The 23,640-nt window shown below is 41.6% G+C and overlaps 1 long non-coding RNA gene across 1 annotated transcript; it reads right to left on the bottom strand.

The window, feature by feature from the left end:
- Nucleotides 1–556: 556 nt before the first annotated feature.
- LOC118153437 (uncharacterized) lies at nucleotides 557–4,952 on the bottom strand. The gene is made up of 3 exons (XR_004742653.3): nucleotides 4,771–4,952; nucleotides 4,259–4,574; nucleotides 557–967 (listed from the first exon to the last, which is right to left on the bottom strand). It is a non-coding gene; the product is annotated as an uncharacterized LOC118153437 (long non-coding RNA).
- Between the last annotated feature and the right edge of the window lie 18,688 nt (nucleotides 4,953–23,640).

The following is a 23,640-nucleotide window of genomic DNA, read 5'->3' as shown; positions in this document are numbered from 1 at the left end:
GCAGAACTAGGAGCCCCATCCTTCTCAGACCTTTCCAGATGCTTCCCAACCTCCCGCCCCACCTCCTTCCTTAAGCTACAGGGTCTGTATAGCACTTCAGTGTTGTCCCCTCCCCCTTCTTGGCACTGTCTTTAATGTTTAACTTGGTTTTAGAGAGGGCAAAGAAGTTAGAAATAATAAACAAATTTAATTATACTTATTACTACTAAAACACACTGGAGGTGCCAAAGACGCTTAATTCTTTCAACTCTAATAGCAAGTTAAACCTGGCCCAGGTTTGCTTTTTAATTGCCAGCAAAAATATGGCCAATGGAATTACTTGTTTCTGTCTTGAGATAGTTCCCAGGTGCAAAATGAGAAGTCTTTACCTGTCTGAGAGACACTTTACAGTGTCATCTTTGCTCATTAAAGCACCTTCTCCAGCTTCCTGTGAGCTGAACATGTACATGTTTAGAAAGAGGTGTCTTCATGTGTGTGAGTAAATATATCTATATGAAATTCAAGCTCTATTGTTACTGTGCAATTGGAGACACTGCAAATATTTGCTTTCTATGAATTCAGCTTTATTGGTGGTATTAAGCAAAAAAAAAAAATTTCCATATGCTTCTAGAAAGAATACAGAATATTTTTATGTTGCTTAGTCTGCCTCAAACTTCATATCCATTTTCTGCCTTCTCTGCTGGCTACTGCTCCAGGATACAAACTCCTAAGGGTTATGGCAGTGAGGCTGTCTTGTAGACTGGTTTCCAGTTGCCTTCTGCCATTCGGAAGTGCCCTCAGGAGATTAGAGGGCGAGATGAGAGAGAGATACCATCTTTCTCCTTGCTCTTCGCTGCAGTGGGCTCTGTTTCCGGTCTGTACACTTCAGTGAACACTGTACCTGCTGGGCCTCTCCGACCTTCTCTTTAGCTCCAACTCTCTGGGCTCCAGTAACACCAAGTCGCCTTCAGGTTTTGGGTATGGCTACCTGATAAAATATAGGACACCCAGTTAAATTTAAATTTCAGTTAAGCAACTAGTAATTCTTTTAGTGTAAGTAAATGTAATTGCAATATTTGGGACAAACTTGTACTAAAAAATATTCGTAGTTTATCTGAAATTCAAATTGAACTGATGTCCTCCATTTTTATTTGCATCTAGTGACCCCAGGCCAGGGGTTGCAATGGCTGGTTGCAGGGCGCTTCACCATCCTTCACTGTTTCCCTTAAATGTCATCCCTCCCTTAAGAGAATTACAATCTGACTTAGATACTGCTTCCTTCTGGGGCAATGACTGTACACGTTGCCAGTACATAACAGGCCAAGGGGAGAGCTGGGGGAGGGGTTACACTTGGGGCTACAGTTCCCAAGACACATAGAAACTTCCAGGCATCCTCTGATTGAGCCTGTAAACCTTTTGGAATCAGGATGAGGTTGAGGAGGTGAGATTAGGCCGAGGGGGCGGGGATTGGGCTGAGGGGGCGGGGATTAGGCTGAGGGGGCGGGGATTGGGCTGAGGGGGCGGGGATTAGGCTGAGAGGGTGGGGATTAGGCTGAGGTGGGCCGGGCGTTGGTCAGAGGAGGCGGGAAATAGGCTGAGGGGCGGGGATTGGGCAGAGGGGAAGCACAGGGGCGTGGGTGTAACAGCACTCAGCCAAATTGAGAGATTGGATTGCTTCACCTCCTCCTTTGTGCCAGTCTTAAAGCAGCCATAAGAGCAAAAGCTTGGTATTTTCTTAAGTCTTTCAACAAATGTATATAAAATCTTTCTGCAAGCCTGGTTCTGGCTAAGACGCTCTTCTTTTCAGCCATCTAATCTGTTTCTACTTTTATATTAGTAACCGTCCATAGGTTTTTACAGACAGTCGCAGACTGCTGAGGGTTGGGGCCCTTTGTCCTGGTTCAGGGGGATTGCAGCCTACTTTTTCAGTGCTGTATCTCCTCTCCCACCCAATAGGTAGTTTCAAAGCTACCAGATTCTGACAGCCTGTGACAAGTCCTGTTTATTGCTCAGAAATCAAGAGGAAAGTCCACTCTGCCAACAGCTCCCTTGGAATTTTTCTTAGATGGGGTTGGTAATGATTCCTGTTTAAAATGATGCTGGAAATAGTGGGCTTTATTCCCAATGCAGAAAATAGTGTAGGTCAGCAAAACCTAGAGAAGAAGAGAAGAACAATATACCCATGTTAGAGGGGCTCTCTGTGCCCTTTTTCAACACCCCATTCTAATGTGTGTTGAGGTTTTTAGAAAATTAGTGCATCTTGTAGCCACTAAATTCATTAAACCACGGGCCTTCCCAAGGCAGAGACTCTGTTTCCAAGATGTTTGTATCCTCAGGAGTCAGCACAGTGCTGGCACAATGTGTGCTCCTGAATTAATCTAACTGCCTGTCTCACCAAGGAACTAAGTCATTGTGTGTATTAGTGGAGTCTCAGTTAGCTGACTCTTGCTTTGTAAGTGCCAAATTTTAACTTGAACCTTATTTTTATTTTTTAAATCAATTTCATTGAGGTAATTGGATGCAATAAGATGCCCTCCATTAGTATAGATTTTGGTGAATTGACAAATAGAAACATCTGTGCAACCACCTCCCAATCAATGTATAAATCATTGCCACCAACCCCAAAATACCTGTGTGGCCCTTTGGAGTTAACTCTCCCTACTTGACCTTTTATTTATTTATTTATTTATTTATATTTTTAGAGTCTTTGCAGTATGTGATCTCCTCTCACTGCAACTTTCGCCTCCCAGTTTCAAACGATTCTCCTGCCTCAGCCTCCTGAGTAGCTGGGACCAGAGGCATGGGCCACCACGCCCAGCCAATTTTTGTATTTTAGCAGAGATGGGGTTTCACTATGTTGGCCAGGATGGTCTCGATCTCTTGACCTTCTGATCCGCCCACCTCGGCCTCCCAAAGTGTTGGGATTACAGGCGTGAGCCACTGCGCCCAGCCTCCGCTTGACCATTTTTGATGGGAATTGGTCTAAAACACAACCCCTTCACTTCATTCCATGAGAATACCCAATGCAAGTGCCTTTACTGTTGACTCCCTGAAGCCTACATTATGAATATCAGTTTCTGTAATATCTTTAAAAATGGATGAGGGGATTAGACTATTTTGCCTCTAATAAACCTGCACTGTTTTGCATGGGAGGTTCTTGTTGGCCATTATAAAATTGTTAATCTTTTCTCTAACACATACCTGTCACTTTTATTGTACATGAGGTCTTTAAAAATCAGTGTTCCTGGGCTGGGCACGGTGGCTCACACCTATAATTCCAGCACTTTGGGAGGCCGAGGTGGGCAGATCACGAGGTCCAGAGATTGAGACCATCCTGGCCAAGATGGTGAAACCCTGTCTCTACTAAAAATACAAATATTAGCTGCTGGTGGTGATGCATGCCTGTAGTCCCAGCTACCAGCGGGGCTGAGGCAGGAGTATCACTTGAATCCAGGAGACAGAGGTTGCAGTGAGCTGAGATTGTGCCACTGCACTCCAGCCACTCCGTTCAAAAAAAAGAAAAAAGAAAAAAGAAAAAGATCAATGTTTCTGCTTTTGACCCAGCAGCACCCTTGACCCATTTTCTTATTTACCTCTTCTAATCTGGCATGGCTCAAAACACTAGATAATCAATCTTACTAAGAATTAAGAAAATAAGTAAATAGGGTACTCTTAAGAATAAATGGGTCCAGATTTAGTGCACGGACTTGGTGTCATGTCTTTGCTCAAACGTTTTCATCTTCCTGGCTCTAGGCTTTCGCTGTCTGAAGCCTGACCATCCTCAGTGCTCAGCTTCTCTTTGGCTTAGCAGAGGAAGCACAAGGCTATCTCTTTGATTTCCTGGGGATGCCATTTTCCACACCCACTTCTTGAGGCCAAAGGAGAGCAATTTCACCCATGCCACAGTTAGAGTTTCTAACTGCAGAATGCAGAAGCTTTTTGTGAAATTTGAGCAGTGTTTCATTTGAGAATTTTAGAACAACTGTTTTATAGCAACCATTCTAGTTCAACCAACTGAGCTCTTTTCTATACAGTAATTTTTAAAATTTCTAATGGTGTCTCTTTAAGAGCCTCTCCAGTTGGCGGCCTTTTCTCCTTGGCTTCTTGCCTCTCTCTGTCCTTCTTTGTCCTGCTCTGTAGCATCGCTGAGAGCTGTTGTGTACGTGCGGATTGTGGGGCTCTTGGCCACACTGAATGGGCCACAAGGGGACCCCTGGGACACCCTGCGTTACATTTGAAAATGGCCAAGAGGACTTAGAAAGAAGAAAATTGATCTCACCATTTCCAAGGGATGGGGGTAAATGTGGTTGTGGATTCTTGCTCCTGGGTGAATATTGGATGTCCTTCTTTCCTGAGATAACATTCAACAGTGGTGTGCAGGCTGCAAAAGGCAGCTGAACTTCAGTGACTCTTCCATGGTGTAAAGGGATTACTCTGGTTCCTAACCCCTGAAGCTTGTGTGGGCCGACTTGGCCGAGGCATTCATGATGAAGGCTGACTCATCACTTCCTTGACACTTGGCTCTGAAGAATGATTGTGGATGGCTGGGAAGTCATTGTGATCATGGTATCTTGCATTGATTGTGGAGCCTGTTGCTATACAGTGGAGGGGCATTTGTAGGCGGGTTTGGAAAGTAGAAGTCCAGAAAGTGAGGAAAAAGGGAAAAATCGAAAGAATTGAGAAAGATGATACTTATAAAACCTGAATTTAGTTTAAAAAATATTTTTAAGTTACTTTTAACAGATAAATTGATCTTGTTTTTGATCATTTTATACAGAAGGTAAATCATACCATTTTAGTCTGAAATGCAAGATAAAGATGAACTGTCTTCCAATAGTTTGTGCGATTTTCATGCAAAAAATGAAGGATAGAGTAGATACAGTAACTCCTTTGAAATGGATAATTTCTGGATGGTTTCTCATTTATGGACTGAATGTATACTCTTCCTCCTGCTCCCATGCAAACTCATATGTGGAAATCCTAGCCGTCAATGGAATGGTATTATGAAGTAGGGCCTTTGGGAGGTGATTAGGTCACAATAGAGGAACCCTCATAAACAAGATTAGTGGCCTCATAAAAGAGATACTGGAAAGATCCCTCTCTCTCCCTCTTTCCATTGAGTGAGGATATAAGAAGTCAGCCATCTGGAAACCAGAGAGAGAAACCTCGTGGAATCTGACCGTGCTGATACCCTGACCTTAGACTTCCAGCCTCCAGAACATGAGATATAAGTTTCTATTGTTTATAATACATGCATCTGTTGTACTTTGAATAATAGCAGCTTGAACCGAGCAGGTTTCATTTGCACGTGATCTTCCTGGATCATCTGTGCCTCATCCTGCTTTGCTCTTGCTCCAACATTCACCGAGACCTTTATATTCTATATGTGTTTGCTGACTTCTGTAACACGTTTCCCTCACGAGTGTGTAACACCCATGAGAGGAGGCATTTTCTCTGTTCATTTATGCATTCTTAGTGCCTAGGATGTGCCTGGCACATTAAAAAAAAAACACTCAATAGGTGTTTGTTAAATGACTGGGTGAACACCAATGGCACTTTCTTTTTTAAAAAATTGATGGCATTTAGGCCAGGTGCGGTGGCTCAAGCCTGTAATCCCAGCACTTTGGGAGGCCAAGGCGGGTGGATCACCAGGTCAGGAATTCAAGGCCAGCCTGGCCAAGATGTTGAAACCCCATCTCTACTAAAAATACAAAAATTAGCTGGGTGCGGTGGCACGCACCTGTAATCCCAGCTACTCAGGAGGCTGAGGCAGGAGAATTGCTTGAACCTGGGAGGCGGAGGTTGCAGTGAGCTGAGATCGAGCCATTGCACGCAAGCCTGGGTGACAGAGTGAGACTCGGTCTCAGAAAAAAAAAAAAATTGATAGCATTTAAAAGATATGGTGGCAAAGGTAATACATTTTCACAGAAGATATTTAGAAATCATAGAAACAGAAGGGAAAAATAAAAATTAACCCCAATTTCACCATGCGGAAACAACAACGTAAACATTTCGATGTGTATCCTTCTAGGAGTTTTTCAGAGCATTCATTTAGCGGGGACTGAGTGAGACGGTATGTTGTATATTTGTCAAAAGATACTTCCATTTTCACCTTTTCCTGGTCGACTGCAGACAGTCGCCTTGGATGATACTTGTGACTCTTCCCCCAACACTTGAGTGGCGCCCCGTGGTTGGGTACATGGGTCCCAAAGCTGAGCCTGAAGCCGGTGCTGGGAACCGAGTCACCAAGGGTGTGGATGCTTCCATCAAGGCAGACAAGATTTAAAGAACTAGCTTAAGTGGCAGCAATGAGACCAATAACAAACCCAGCCTGGGACACCTTAGGAGACTGGTCACAATTTCCATTTCTCTCTCTGCTTGGTGTTGGAGAGCAGGTGGAGGCCTCGAAAAAGACATCCTGGGATTCCTGATAATGTGAGCATTGAGGGGCTCCACTACTTAATTATAAAGAAAAGTTTTGTTATTAATTTGTTTTCTAAGATTAAGTGGATCATATTTATGGTTGTATACCTTTAAAAAATTTACTTTGATTTATTTTTGATCATTTTTTTAACATTTCTAAGGGTGTCTGAAAATGTTAGGCTTCCCTGAATTGATACGTGCTTCTCTGACCTGTATAAATTTGCAAAAGGATGAAAATTACAAATAGGAGGGAAGACTTCAAGACCTGGTGTCTTAGGTTTGTTTCCCCCAGGAGGCGATAAAGATTTAGGTGCAAAGGGTTCATTTTAGAGGTGATCTGGGAAGCACCAGGAGGGGTCAAGGAAGTGAGAATGGGCAGGGAAGGGAAGGAAGCCAATTCAGGTGTGCCCAGAGCAGGTTATGTCAGTGGGCACTGGTGCTCCATCCCACTGGGACTTCTGCCAGGGTGTGTAGATGCCCCTCATGCCTGACAGATACAAAGCTACGGCATCTAATGCTCACTCACGATTGGCTGCAGGCTGCTTCTGTAGGCAGTCACTCCCTCGTTCTTCTAGCTTGCCCTGTACACAGGTTGAGGATGCTCCAGTGGCTGGAGAAAGCTGGATCTGAAGGTTGTAGAAACTTGCAGAAAGAAGCCATTAAAGTGACTCTGAAAGGTGAGTGCCTGCAGAGGGGCTGTGGGTGGGGCAGCAAGAGCATTTGCCGCATCCAAGGTGCTCCAGCCCCACTTTCACTAGGCAGCTCAGCGAGGGAGATTATTGAGCCTAGCTTCACTGCTAAAAAGTGCTATTTTAACTTCCACTTGGGGCCAGGCGCTGTGGCTCACGCCTGTGATCTCAGCACTTCGGGTGGCTGAGGCAGGTGAATCAACTTGAGGCCAGGAGTTCGAGACCAGTCTGCCTAACATGGTGAAACCCCATCTCTACTAAAAATACAAAACATTAGCTGGGTGTGGTGGTGGAATCTATAGTCCTAGCCACTTGGAGGCTGAGGCACAAGAATTTTTGAAGCCTGGGAGGTGGAGGTAGCAGTGAGCCGAGATTGTGCCACTGCACTCCGACAAAGCAAGACTATGTTAAAAAAGAAAGAAAGAAAGAAAAAAAATTCCACTTGGCCGTGTTTCCTTGCTAATAGGCTACTTGAATGGAGGGGCTGATGGACAGTTCTATATTGGGTCAGGCTTGCTAAAAGGCAGGATTCCCTTGAGGAGTGCAGGTGGAGGGTGAACTACTGACAGATAGTTGTCATAATGAGGATACCTCCTTTAATTTAATTTATTCCTGGGCAGCATTGTCTGTCTTCCCCCTTCAATCCTAAACATCCCCCTAAACAGCTCCATGTTGGTTGTGGAGGTCTAAAAGGACCTTAGGCTGCTGTGAGCATCTCACTGGGTGATCCTTCCCTCACTGCTAGCAAATCTCCCTCCTGGGCACCCCTTCTCTGCATTCGTCTTGGTGGCAAAAGTCTGACTGTTAATGCTGTTTATGGTGAGAACCTTGTTTATGGTGAGAACAGAAGGGAAAGAGGAGCGTCCTGACAGTCACATATTTTAAAAACGAATTTTGTAAGCAAAATATGTCACACTGCCTGGAGATTTTTTTTTTTTTAATTGAGACAGAGTGTCTCTCTGTCACCCAGGCTAGAGTACCGTGGTGTGATACCGGCTCATTGTGACCTCCGCCTCCTGGGTTCAAGTGATTCTCCTACCTCAGCCTGAGTAGCTGGGATTACGGGCAGCACACTTGGCTAATTTTTGTATTTTTAGTAGAGTGGGGTTTCACCATGTTGGCCAGGCTGATCTTGAACTCCTGATGTCAGGTGATCCACCCACCTCAAGCTCCCAAAGTGATGGGATTACAGGTGTGAACCAATGCACTGGGTCGGATCATTTTTATGGTCATATTTGTTGTGTTGAGAAAACCGTGCTTTTTGGATTTTTTCTTAATTTTTATACCTTTCCATTGTTTATGCCTGCAAAGAATTTTTCTAAATGTCTGCTATTATGATATTGACACACTTTCTTGCTTTATCTGACTGTAATGATTTAAAATCTATCTATCTATCTATCTATCTCTATCTATCTATCTATCTAGATATCTAGATATCCAGATATAGATATTTATGCTCACACACATACATAAATGTAATCCAAATACATATAATTCAAGTATATCTAATTCAAATATGCATATATACAGATATAATTTCAATAAGAAAAATCTCTATGCATTGACATGGAAAGATATATCTGTAAACAATAGATAGAGAATAGTAGGATTATAAACAAGAGCAACAATCCCTCCCGTCCTTCTGCCCTCACAACCCTCCCTCTGTTTAGAGAAAGGTCTGGAAGAAAGCACACCAGGCATTTAACAATGTTTTTGTGTGAAGAGGAGATGGCTAGGTAAGGAGATTGTAACATTTTATTTTGCACATTTCCCTCTTGTTTCATTCTTCTTTCAAGAAGCGTGAACATTTGCAATTAAACAGTTTTAAAAGTCCCCAATCCACAGCCTTTCCCCTTTTGCAAGAGGTGCCATATGAGGTCCCTCCCCTCTTACAAGAGGCACCGTACAAAGAGGGATTCCAGGCAAAGGCTTCCCAAGGCGGGCAGTGCCCCCTTTGAGTGGCGGCCAGAAGCTAGAAGAGGTGGCCTTCTCTGTGCCATGAAGATATTGAGCTGGAGATGGAAATAGTAGGTTGTGCGCAGGCCTGAAGTAGGCAGAAACCAGCTCTCTCCACCTGATGGGAAATAGAGCATTACTACAGGAATGCAGCCCAGGGTCAGGTGAGTAGGGGAGACAGGCAAGCACCCCTAGGTGGTTGGATACTTATAGTGACCGACCCCACAGAATGCTGGGCAAGGGGATGCCATGGGCACATTCGCTCCTATCACACTGCCCTCAGCTGTACCCTGGCTGCCCCACCCCATCCCAGGAAAGGGAGTGATTATTTGATCGGTCAGAATCTGAAGCGGTCATGGAGGCATACTCGCTGGTGCTCAGAGTGAAACCTTATTAAAGGTGTCACCATGAGTGTTATCTTCTGTCACTGTCCCAGTCCACATGTTTCCTCTTCGTGTTAGGTTGGTGCAAAGGTAATTGAGAGTTTTGCGCAATTACCTTTGCACCAACCTAATAGTAATGCTTCTTCTCCCGTAGCTGAGTCTGTAAGCTGTCTGGGTGAGGGGAACCAGGGATTCAGGGGCTTTGGGAGGTAGGCAGAATTCCATCCTGTGTTCCCAGAACAAACACAACCTGGAGGGTGATACAGCACCTCTCTCCTTGTCGTCTTTCCCCAAGGACAGGCTAGACTCTTAGGTCCGGAGGTTTCCTAAGCATATGACCAACACAACTCTTACCAGATGGCCTTGAATGCAGAGCTGCTGGGCTAGATGAATGATTAATATTACTGATATTTTCATTTAGTTACTCTTTCTTACGAATAGCTTCCCTGTGAGAACAGCATAATGACGAGGGCGAGGAGAATGTGGGTATTCCTGGTCCCTTACCTGCTGTAATGTCTAAAGGTCAAGTGCTACCAGCCCTTTAAGAAAGCTGGGAACTTGGTAGCTTGTGGGAAGGCACGAAACTTTTGCTTAAATGTCTTAAGGTTTAATGTTTCAATATTACTCTGGCAATAAACCTGTTCTATGTTTAATATTCTCAAGAGTGCTAGTAAAAAGAATATCCTAATCGATATTCTATGCACTGCTTACTTTGGAAGTTGATGTAAGATTGAGCTGATGTGGGTATTACATTGTTTTGGTATGAATATTTTCAAAACCAGATTGTCCTCTTCTGCCTCATGAAGTTGTAGGAATTGAAACAAAATAAGTCTAAGGATTTTTGTCAATTGATTGATGTGCACCTCAACTACTTATGAAACATTTAAAGTAGCTGTTAGCCACTTTGATCTTGGGGAGTTCTGATTCTGCTTGGCAGAATATCAAAATGTGTTCCTGGAACAAATACTCAAATATGTTCTAAGTTTGCAATACTCAGAAATAGTTTTTCAATTTAAGCCCTAAATATTGGGCCTGTTTCTTTTTTTTTTTTTTTTCTTTTGAGACAGAGTCTCGCTGTGTTGCCAGGTGCCAGGCTGGAGTGCAGTGGCACAATCTAGGCTCACTGCAACCTCTGCCTCCCAGGTTCAAGCAATTCTCCTGCCTCAGCCTCCTGAGTAGCTGGAATACAGGCGCGTGCCACCACGCCCAGCTAATTTTTATATTTTTAGTAGAGACGGGGTTTCACCATGTTGGCCAGGATGGTCTCGATCTCTTGACCTCGTGATCCGCCCGCCTTGGCCTCCCAAAGTACTGGGATTACAGGCATGAGCCGCCACGCCTGGCCGGACCTGTTTCTTTAGTAGCAAAAACTGTCCACACTCCCATTTCCCACCAATGCAAGAGTGCTGCTTCAGAATAAAAAATGCTAACAACAAAACTCTTACAGTGTTTTTTCGTGCTTTGTTTCTCTAGCTTTCAGTGGAGATACTTAGACTCTGAAAAATAATTGCTTTAATGCCAGTATCTAATATGGAAAGTCTGACAAATGTCATTTTCTGATTTAGATGAAGTAATTTATAAAGCATTGAAAGGAATCCCCATGGATTCTATTCTCAACCTCTCTGCTTTCCCTTAGTTTAGTTAAAATGGTTCCCGTTTCTTTGAAATCTGGCTCAAAGCTCACCTCTTGCAGGCAATCTACCCTGAGTAACTTCTCCTCATTTTGATCTCTCTTCTGCTTTGAGCAGCCTTCCCTCTATATTTACATTGTATGTTTGCATTTTATCAATGAGAAAACTTTAAGTGTATTTGAGAAGAGAAGGTGTATGGTTATATATCTATACATATATATTACAAAGATTGCTCTTGCCATGGGATAGAGGATATGCTGATGGGGGAAGTGAGTGCTGTCAGTGAACTGGGACGTTGACCATGTGTGTGACGAAGGGGAGACAGAAGAGGGATTTGGAAACAGAAGGGATGTGGAGGAAGAGCTTGACAGTGGACAGTTATTAAGTATAGGATAATGACAAGATTTTGAGCTTATGCCACTGGGAAGATGGAGTGCTGTTAACTCAGATGGGGTGTGAAAATCAGAGAGGTAGGAAACATCTGTGTGTAGGAAATAGGTACATCATGAGTTTTATTTTGTGATGTCTGCAGAGAGATAATATTTACTCATCTACATATGGATTTTCTATAAGTAATTGGAAAATTTAGCTTAGAGTTTGGAAGAGGAGTTGGAACTGAAGACATAAGTGTGGCAAATGTGCCTGTGTGTATGTTTGCTGGCGGGCCGGTGAACAAATTCCTGGGAGTCCAGGAGGCCATCAGAAGGGTGCCGTAGGTGAAAAAATAAAAGGACCCTGAGAATTCTTACGCGTACAGGTTGTGGACAAGAAACAGCCAAGGAAGGAGGCGGAGCAGGAAGCCTCCAAATTTAGGTGGAGAGTGGAGAGTCTTACCTTAGAAGCAGAGCATTATATTGAATGTCTCCATTCAATTCAATTAGACAAACATTTAACAAACGACTAATAGGAAAACACACTGCTGGGCTCCAGTACCACCAAGGTGTTTCTTGATTTTAAGGAACTTGTAAGATAAATGGAGAGATGGACATTTATCAGGTTGAACCATATGAAATGCCAAGATTCCACCATTTTGATTCACAAAAACTGCAGTTTCATATGAAACAACCTAATGTAATATGAGAAAAATGCAATTATTATCTTCACAGAGTTTTTAACAATGGTATTTGTATACACAGAGGAAGTACTCAAGATTGAAAAACACATCCCGAAAGGCCTGACATATACCTTTGTTTTCCTGAATTACTTTTATTTTAATTGCTCAGAACATTAGAATCTTCTGAAATGTCAGGTTTAAAAGGTTAACTTGCCTTATTGTTATAGATGACACCGACACTTACTTTTCACTTATGTCCAGAGATAAGAGAAGGTTTAAGTTTTTCTCTTAATGATCCAACAAACATCCTGACATCACCCTGCCATCCTGATTAGACCAACTAGGTTCCATGCTAACCCTAAATCATGGATAGGGAGTTCCATGTGTTGACAGGCTCAGGTCTAGAATCTTGTCCATCATGAACAAGAGGAGGGATCAACCCCACATAAACCCATAGCTGCTCCAGTGGGGAATGGATGAGAAGGAGATTGGGAAAACAACTAGCCATGTCACTGCTGAGTTTAAATGGCAGGGTGGCACTTCAGGTTTAGGAAGACTGCTTTGCAGCATTGTGGATTTAACTGTTGAACGTGTGTGCTATTGGAGACAGGGAGGCCCATCAGGAGGTAATTTAAGGGATCCTTGCAAGAAAAGATGAGTGTGCATGAAAACAGGGGCAATGTGAGTCAGGAGGACTCACTTCATGTGTTATGGAGCTAATAGAAATTGGCCACCTGGATGCAGAGAATGAGGGAGGTGGGATGGGATAAGAATGCCTTGCCCATTTCTGAGGTCATGGTGAAAGTTCTGGTGTGGTTCATTAGGAGAAGTGCAGGGAGTAGACATTTAAATTTTGGAGGAAAGATGACCATATCTGTGATCTTTTTTGTGTGTTTTTCTTTTGGTTGAGATGACCTTGGAATATGACAGATAAATGGTTTTGCACCTAGAAGAGGCTGAAATGCAAGGTTCAGGTTGACAGTGTAGGGTTAAAACCATGTGTATGGTTGAGGTCTTCCTAGCTAGAGTGCAGGAAGGAGAGGAAGAAGGGGGCTGATGGGATGGAGCGGGCTATGAAGGCTGACAAGGAGTGAGCTTGGTGATTTGGGGCAACCTCTTTTAATCATTGTTTTTTAAATGTAAAATAGGGATAATAGCAACTGTCTCATAGGCCTGTTTTGCTGATAATCTGGGAAAAAGTGTACCTGGTACCTGACACAAAGGAAGCATTTCCAGGATTTTTATGCCCTGCTTAAATGAAAAATGTTCGTGTAAAATGGAAAGATGCTGAATAAAGAAAATAAACAGCTAATAAGGTAAGTTGGGGCTGATTCTTTTAATCATCATGACTATAGCGGTTAAGAGGGTCTCCTTGGGAACCAGCACAGCCATATTCCCGCCTTGTGACCTTGGGTAAGGATCTCCAAGCCTTTTTTCTCTTATGTAAAAGTGCATATAACATGCCCTTTATACAGATACTGCGATGTTGAAATAAGGACGTATGTAAAATTCTTAGCAGAATTCTTGATGCGATAAACAGTTACGTCATGTTTTTAAAGGAGTAAGTCCTGGAGGAATTAGTATCCCAGAAGCCCAGGGAAGAGAGAACAAGGCAGGGAACTTCTACAGAATGAGAACAAGGAGGTTCTACTGGGTTTGACCACAAAGAGGTGCCTGTTGACCTGGGAAGACACAGGTTTGGATGAGTGATTGAGGTGCAGTCTGATTGAGGTGCAGGTGAGCTGAGCTACAAAAAGGAGGTGAGAAAAATGGAGTCACTGCAGTGCTTGAGTCTCCAGGGAAGGAAAGAAGATAAAAGCCAGAAGGTACGTGGGGTCGTGAGTGTTCTGTTTCCCAGGTGGTTAGTTTTGGTTTTAACACAGAAAATAGGCCCACTTCTGAGTCTCTCTGTGTGTTTCTAAGACACTCTTTCCACTCAGATTTTATAAAGGATTATTAAGAATACTGACCACCTGTTACTTATGATGAAGATCTTCTTCTTCATTCAGGTTCAAATAAGACAGGCTTGTTTGGATATAAAGACTGTCTTTTAATCAAAATAAATGGTTTGACACTGCTAGAAATACTTGGTTTTCTTTTCTTTTTCTGAATCACAGTCTGTTTAAAATCAGCTTAATCAGACAAGACAGGGAAATTACGAAGTATTTGGAAACATGGACGACTAGATAAAGAGAGCCTGGCTGTTTCTTTCTATCGTCTTTCAGTGCTGTTCTGGGTGCAAAGATTTTCTGCTTAGTGACGCATTGCTAGTTAAAATTCACACACACACACAAATATGAAAGCCGTAGAAATCTACAAGACACGCCTCAAGTTTCCAGTGAGGAAACCGAGGCCAGTTTCTGCAACATCATGCAATCAGTCAGTAACAGATGGGACTATAACAGTGTAAGTTCTCATGGGTCCAAATTCAGGTAACGGACATTTATCCCTGTTTCTCACTAGATCTGTGAACACAGATGTTCAACTTTTCCTTCCTTTACCACACTTGATTAGCATGTTGGGTACAACTCTGTCAATAAGACATATTTACTCTATGTTGTTATGACATTATCTCTCTCATTAGAGCCTGAAAGGCAGAAATCTCTCTCTCTCTCTCTCTCTCTCTCTCTCTGTATATATATATACACACACACGTGCACACATTACATAGATACATATGTATATGTGTACACATATGTATGTGTGTATATGTATGTATTTGAATATGTATATCTCCAATGCTCTGCCTTTTCCCTGAAGAATCTATTGAGTACTTGAATGAGTGGATAAGCAAATGATCTATCTGATTGATACTGACTTTTCCTTACATAATTTCATAGAATAATATACAGGCTTTGATACTTTGATATTTCTATGTGCACATTATCCAAATAGTTGGACCTATTCCAGAGCCATTTCTCCCAGAGGACAATTTCTATCACTGCAGCCTGCCCCACATCCCTTCTTACAGACATCATGGAAGCACATGTACGTCTAGCACAGATGGTCAATATCTCTTGGAAGTGAGATTATTTTCATGAATATCTACATGGTATTTGGACATGGGATATCTACATGGTGTAGTTTTCATAGGATGTAATTTGTGGTTTTACTTTTTTGCCACCCTAAATTAGAAGGAGAACATCCAAATTTTGCCCATATTTCAGCAGATATATCATGGGGTAGTTACATACTGTCCGCAGTGAATCAACCGTACCTCCTGCCTCAATCGATTTCTGGATGGCTTTGGACCTACTGAGCATATTATCTCAGACTAGTTACTCCAGAATGGAGGATAGTGATGACTTAGAGTTCAGGGATTCGATCACTGAGCCTCAGCCCTCCTTATTGTTCAAATTAGAGGAAGCTGGGCCTTAGTCCAAATGAGTGGAATGTAATTTTAAAGTATTTATCACCCTTCTATTTATTTCTTCTCTCCCTTTCTACCCAAATATCACTGAGATCCCCATTATTCTCAGCTTCTTGTCACTGCTCAGATCTGCAGTTAGAGTCCAGCCCACCATTTCCGAGCTCCACCGATGTTCACCAGATCCCTTTACTAAAATCTGTGTTCTTCCCCAGATTGAATAAGTAAATATGATCTGCCTACTGAAATGCTAGAAATTAATGAAGAGAATAAACAATTCTTAAGCCAAAAAACCTTTGACAAGCAACTCAGGTACAGCTTGTGAGTTTTCCCAAACTTGAGAAGACAACCAAAGTCATGGCGGAGAAGAGGGAACAGAGAGGGAACCAGAGGCCATCGGGCAGAGAAAGGGCCGGCTGACCTACAGGAGAAGTTGGGTTGCCCTCCTGCCTGCACTGAGGATCACCAAGAAGAATGTAGAAAGAAAATATCTCTCTCTCTCTCTCTCTCTCTCTCTCTCACACACACACACACACACACACACACACACACACACAGAGAGAGAGATTTTGGATGTCTCTGCACTTATATTACATGTCAAAGAAAGGGATTGCATAAGAACAAGAGCACCTACATTGACCCTCTAGAGTCTTCTCTGCTCCTACCAGCTTCCATGATTTGGTCTCCTAGATTTCATTCACACCCACCCTCAGATCTTCTACTTAGCTACCTCTCTTTAAATCTCATCATGGGTAGAATGTTGTTTTCTAAGTTCTCCTTTACATTGCTGTATTAATGAGGACTCTAACATGGTACCTGATAGAAACTCAAATTACTCTAAGCCAAGTTTGTTTAATCCACAGCCTGCAGGCCACATGTGGCCCAAGATAGCTTTGAATGTGGCCCAACACAAATAATGTGGCCCAACACAAATTTGTGAACTGTCTTAAAACATTATGAGTGTTTTTTGCAATTTTTTATAGCTCATTAGCTATTATGTTAGTGTATTTTATGTGTGATCCAAGGCCATTGTTCTTCCAATGTGGCCCAGGGAAGCCAAAACGTTGGACACCCCTGCCTAAGCCAAAAGGAATTGATTGGCTCACATAATTGAAAACTGTGTGAGTTAGTTCAGTTTCAGGCATGCATAGATTTGGGACTTAAATAAACCATATCCTCATGTCGCTTCTCTGCCTCCCTCCCCGTTTCTTGGGTCTGCTTCATCTGTGTTGGCTTCATGCTCTTCCAAATGATCTCCATGTGATAGTGCTCTTCCAGGCTTTTAAGGTTCTTAGATTTTATGCTCTCACATTGGAAAGCTTTCAGACTTCCAGAATCCATGTAAGTCTCTGCAAAAGGATTCTGCTTGGCCACAGTTGGGCCACATGCCCATCTTGGAGCAGTCTCTGTATCCTGGAGAGTGGGATTTGCTATCACCCTCAGCTATATGCCTACCACTGGGACAGTGGAAACTGGCTCCCATGGATAGTTCTACTAGAATTACATGGTGTGAGGCTGATGGTTCCTAAAAGAAAGTGTTAGGGACCACAGAAACAGTAACAGAGGGTCGCTATAACTGCTATCTTTGAAATAATACACCAATTAATTTATTAACTCTGAGGAAATGAAACAAAAATGACAAATAAGGGATATGATATTAAAAATATCTCACATCAGTGGTGGGTACCCTTGCTCTTCCAGACTTCTAAGATGAATCTCTAATGTGGTAGGGAGAATCTCTGTTTTGCTCATTATTGTCTTCTTAGTACCTGGCACATAACAGGTGTTTAATACAGTCTCTCTATAGTAGGGCATCAAGTGAGGTGAAATTGAAAACTGTAAGCCAGTGACTACTAAGTTATAGGGGCCAATAGCAAGAAAAGATGGAGTAATTTTTCCTATCACAGGAAGAATTATGTCAGTGAGCCCTCTCAATTAAGAAGTTGTGGGCCGGGTGCGGTGGCTCATGCCTGTAATCCCAGCACTTTGGGAGGCCGAGACGGGTGGATCACAAGGTCAAGAGATTGAGACCATCCAGGTCAACATGGTGAAACCCCGTCTCTACTAAAAATACAAAAAATTAGCTGGGCATGGTGGCGCATGCCTGTAATCCCAGCTACTCGGGAGGCTGAGGCAGGAGAATTGCCTGAGCCCAGGAGGCGGAGGTTGCGGTGAGCCGAGATTGCGCCATTGCACTCCAGCCTGGGTAACAAGAGCGAAACTCCATCTCAAAAAAAAAAAAAAAAAAAAAGAAGTTGTAAGGAGGCAGCAGGCACCTATAGAAGAGGAAGATGTACTCAGTGGTGTGCTGGTAAATGTTCAACAAGGGACTCTCCAAGGACAAAAAAAAAACAAAAAAAGATTTGTAGCAACTGCCTGTTCGTATTGTGCAAATACTCACACTGTGGTCAACACCAGTCTAGGCTGGGTAGCTCATGCCTGCAATCCCAGCACTTTGGGAGGCTGAGAAAAGAGGATTTCTTGAGCCCAGGAGTTTAAGACCAGCCTGGGTAACACAGTGAGACCTAATATTTACAAAAAATTAAAAAAAAAATAGCTAGGCATGGTGGTGCGCACCTGTAGTCCCAACTACTTGAGAAGCTGGGGTGAGAGAATTGCTCAAGCCAAGATGCTCAAGGCTGTGGTGAGCTATGATTGCACTGTTTCACTCCTGGGTGACAGAATGAGACCTGGTCTCAAAACAAAACAAAACAATGTAATCTGAGTTTCCAAAGGCAGGTTTGGGAAGAGCTGCACACCAGCAGTCACAATCAGTTCTCGGGAGCCTGTATGCTGTATGAGCTGGCTCTAACCCAACATAGGACACAACCAAGTCTTTTGTGGATTGATGAAGGTTGCTCCTCCCTGAGATTTTCTAGTAGGAACCCTTGGAAGAGAGTCACCAATTGCATATGGAACTTGGGGTTTTCTGCAGACAAGAGATCAACATCTAAAACCCTTATCCAAATATTTGAAATTAGTTAAACCCAGTGAAGTGGCCCAGGGTGGCACTGAGCAGGATTCTTGGTCAGATAATGACCCAGGGATCCCAAAGAGAAACTCACCATGAGGTGCACAGTTGGTCTAGTGACCTGGGTACAACATTGGTATTAAGGTGACTGAGAATTTCTAATGTAGCCTATGGCTGAGGCTAGAAGTTACTCTGTACTCAGCTACCCAGGCAAAGGTAATGTGCTTCAGAGGACAGTGGTTAAGAATTTGAGTGTAGCTAAAATTATTATAGTACTGAATCCCATTAAGTGTATCACTTGGATTCTGCCAGAGAGCAAAGACTTCAATGCAACAGTGCATAAATATTCTTTCAATTGTAAGGTCCAGTCTGAACAGTGATGAAAACCAGCGGTTTCCAAATAAGCCCTAAGTGCTCACGGAATGTTATCAGTCAGGATAGGTTTAGGTTATGTTGTAGTAACAAGCAATACTCAAGTTTTAGTGGCTTAGAACATCAGGTTATTCTGAGGTTATTCCGAATGCCATCATAGATATTGAAGGTTCAGGCTGGTAGATATTCTTGACACCTGTTTCTACCATCGCTGAGGCATAAAAGGATGTAACACATTTATGCAATGGATTTTAAATGACACCTCAATTCTGCTCTCATTTCACTGGACAAAGTGAGTCCTGTAGCTGCCTGTAACCCCGTTGTGGGCAGGGTTGTGCAATCCTAGCCTGTGCCCAGAAGGTGGAGCTGGCAAACAGCACTAGCAACCACAGAGGTTGACTGAAAATTCAAATTATGTTTGTACTCTTAGCCTTTGAAAGAAGAAATCAGCCCTATTTTATATTTGAACCGAATAAGCCCCCAGGAATCTTGAACAACTCAGTTGGAGGAAGGCCTAAAGGGAACACTAAAACTTCCGTGTGTAAGTAGGCAGAACCTCTATCAATTACTTGCAAAATGTAAAGAGCAGTTTTAGAATGTCAAACAGGTAAAATAAATCAGGTGCATGTTGAATGAATGAATGAAAGAAACTTCATTTGATGGAATTATACGTCTCTCCTACAAACATTTTTTGTGATTCTTTTTAGATATTTTTCTGTGAGTTCCTGTCCCTTCATTCAATTGCATTATTACTGTAGGTGAGAACAATGATTTATCCTTCTCCTCTGATAGGAAGACTCCATAATCAGTTTTATCCCTCTCCCAGTAGGTTTTGTAGACAGAATTGAAAGATTTATATTTTTTAATAAATGGGAGCCAAATGTTGAATTAAGGCCGTTTAAGTGTGAGAGGCAATCAAGTTAGGAAAGCTTAGGTTTTAATCCCAGAGCACAGAAGTTTACAGATCACAAAATTCTTTTGTTCCAGTTTGTTGAATTGTTCTTAAAAACTCCAAAAGCAAAGCATTCTTTTTGGAGCATGACAAACAAAACAGAGACATACAAGCAAAAGATGCTCACTACCCCTAATCTCTCCAGGTAATCAGTATCAATAGATGTGGCTCTTTCCACATCTTTTTTCTGCACTTATAAACACATATACACATCTCTAGAAAAAACATACATATACGATGCATTCCTCTTCATTTCTTTCTCCTTTCTTTCTTTTCTTCTTCTATAAATGAGGCCAAATTATGCATTTTGCTCAGAAACTCATTCTTTTAATAATCTGTGAACATCTCTATAATTATAGTCAGGGGTTTTCAGCTTGTGAGTTTACCTGTTTGTGTATCATAAAAGCAATTTACCCAGCCAGTAATTTTTAAGTGAAGCAGCAGGGAAAAGAATAGTAAATAACAGAGAACTTTACATGTGGTAAGAGTAAGTATTGTTTTCTGAAAATTCTATTTCATATGTGCATATAAATTTTCTCACCTACAAAACGAGGGTAACAATAGTGCCTACTTCATGGGCTATTGACAGGTTTAAAAGAACAATTACACATAAAATTCTTAGAATTTTATGCCAATTTTATGACTGGCACTTGTAAACACAGTATAGGTGTCATCTTTGTCATCATCATCATCATCATCATCACCATTGTCCCCATTAGACCTGACGTTCTGTCTAATCCAAGAGTGGAGGAAGGCATATGATTTGTTTTCATTTGTAATTGCCTGTCCACGAGCAAGACTGACCATCTTTTCAGATGTTTTTTTTCCCTTGAACAAATTTCCTGTTCATTATGCCATGCCCATTTGTCTATTTTTATTTGATTTTGAAACAGTTAATTGTACAACAGGGATATTAACTCTTTGAGCTTATTGGGAAATATTCTAATTGCCAAAATTGGCAAATATTATATTGGGAAATGTTCTTACCAATCTATCACAGTCCCCTGAATTTTATTTATAGTGCCTTTATCCTTTTAGACATTTCTAGTTTTTGAAATAGCATTTATTTGTTTTTTTTCTTATGGCTTTGGGGATCTCTTCTTGCTTAATAAGGACTTCTGTACCCAATGGCTACATAAATATTCTCCTACATTTTATCCCCCAAATCTTGAATGCTTTATTTTTTACATTAGATCTTTAATTCATCCGAAGTTTATTTTTGTATATGGACTGGACTAAGAGACTAACGTTGCTTTATTTCAGATGAATGACCAATTATTCCAGTCTCACTTATAAAATAAATCATTCTCTCATGACTGAATTTAAATATCACCTTTATCATATATTAAGTTTCTACATATGTTTGGAGCTACTTCTGGATACTTTTCCACTGATTTATTTGACCTTTCTTATATGCCAGTACCATACTATTTTGATTGCACCATTTCATGTATAATCTCTCCCTTACTCTTTTTCTTTACTTTCTTAGTGATCCTTACACATTGATCTTTCTTTTTCTTTTCTTTTTTTTTGAGACAGAGTCTCACTCTGTCACCAGGCACCAGGCTGGAGTGCAGTGGAGATCTTGGCTCACTGCAACCTCCTCCTCCCGGGTTCAAGTGATTCTCCTGCCTCAGCCTCCCGAGTAGCTGGGACTATAAGCGCACGCCACCACGCCCAGCTAATTTTTGTATTTTTTTAGTGGAGACGGGGTTTCACCATGTTGGCCAGGATGGTCTCAATCTCTCGACCGTGTGATCCACCGCTTTGGCCTCCCAAAGTGCTGGGATTACAAGGCATGAGCCACTGCGCTCGGCCGACATCGATCTTTCAATACAACATTTAAAATCATACTAGCCATTTTCATTAAATAATCTTACATGATTTTTATTAAAAGTTAATTTATATTAAGAAGAATTGACAGTTTTGTAATATTGTTTCCTCATCCATTTATTTAGTTTTATTTGATATTTTTCACATAGAACATTTTTGTTGATTCCTTGGCAATTTAATATCGAATGTAACTGATCATTAATGGAATTTTTAAAACTGCCTTTTCGTTCTAAATGACTTCAGCTAATACAAAGACGACTTTTGTGCATTTATTAAGTTTTTTAAACCAAATTTGCTCTTTAGTAGTTTTAAAAAATCATGACTATATCCTCTTGGCTGTTATAGGCATATGGTTATACAATCTATAAATAAAGGTAATATGCTGTCTTCATTTCCAAATTAATTCTACTCATTTCATTTCCTTTTACTATTACATTAGCTAGACGCTCCAAAACCGTGTTGAATATAAATGACCCTTGAAGGTATCCCTGTTTTATTTCTGGTTTAAATGAAATTGATTACTATTTCACATTTTAATAGGATGTTTGATTTTGGGCTTTGATAATAGTCTTCATCATACTTAGGGCATTCTATGTTTTTCTGTTTATTTCAGCAATAGCTATGTTTGCTGAAATCTGTCAAATGCCTTTTCACTCCCTGTTTATTTAATTTGCTGTTGTAATCAACTTAATGAATAAATGTTTTAATATTGATCCATCTAATGTTCCTGGAACAAATGGCTACTTTGGATGCAAAGAGGAAAAATATAGTAAAAGAAATAAAAAGAAAAGAAAAAGTTGCTTGTGCATGAATACACATGAAGAGAGAGCAAAATGATACCACAAAGAAAACAGCAAATGTGGGATTCTTACTGAAGTTTGGGTTATTAGGAGAAAAAAGAAAAGAAGTGAAACCTCCAAGAATGTGAAACAAACTAAACAAAATCTTGTTTCCAGGACAGATGTCGTGGCTCATGCCTCTACGCCTCCAGATTTGGGAGGCTGAGGCTGGTGAATCACCTGAGGTCAGGAGTTGGAGACCAGCCTGGTCAACATGGTGAAACCCCGTCCTTACTAGAAATACAAAAATTAGCAGGACCTGGTGCTGTGTGCCTATAATCTCAGTTACTTGGGAGGCTGAGGCGGGATAATCACTTGAACCCGAGAGGCGGAAGTTGCAGTGATCCGAGATCATGTCACTGCACTCCAACCTGGGTGACAGACTGAGACTCTGTCTCAAAAGAAAAAAATAATCTTGTTTCCCAATAGGCTTTATTATTTTTTTTGGCAAGGTAACAGGGAGGTTATGCCTTCTGATCCCTGAGTAGATGAATAAACTATTTTCTAGCTGGTGGATACAGGTCTTGGCATGATATTTATGAAGATTATTGGGTAGATGTTGATTGTATTTGAGAAAAATTCAAATATTATTTCAATAACTACTACTAAATAAGTGAATTGTTTTTCTCCTCCAGTGCTCATATTTAACTGGCCACTAAGAAGAGTTACTTCTGGATTCCAAATATCTTTTAAAGCTGACCTTGTCTCTTTTTCCATAGCTAGTGTATTAGGTCAGGCTTTGTAATATCTTAACAGGAGGGAGAGAATACCAAGCTTGAAGGACAAATATAAGAGGAACAGAGCCTGATACTGGGTACCATAGCAATTTGCATGACAAGTGGAACTCAGGAAGGAGCCAAATGCAGACTCAACACTGACTTTATGTTACAACCACAGGGATAACCCAGGCCCCATCCCAGAGATTCTCACTTACTTGGTCTGTACTGGGGCCTAAGTATATTTTTAAATATGGCTCAGCTCCAGGCAACTTTAAGGCACTCCCTATGCTGACAACTTTTTGAGCAGTGGTGCTTGAAGGGTGGTCCCTGGACCAGATACAACAGCATCACTTGAAAATGTGTTTGGTTTGCGATTTCGGAGCTGATCTACCCAGATCTATTGACCCAAAACTATAGGGTTGGGGCTCAGCAATCTGCCTTGTAACAAGCCCCCAGAGTAGTCTGATGTGGT

This window comes from Callithrix jacchus, chromosome 5 (genome assembly GCF_049354715.1).
Source record: "Callithrix jacchus isolate 240 chromosome 5, calJac240_pri, whole genome shotgun sequence".
NCBI classification, from domain to species: Eukaryota; Metazoa; Chordata; class Mammalia; order Primates; family Cebidae; genus Callithrix; species Callithrix jacchus.
Note: the sequence above shows the minus strand (reverse complement) of the source record. Positions and strands in the feature narration are given on the sequence as shown.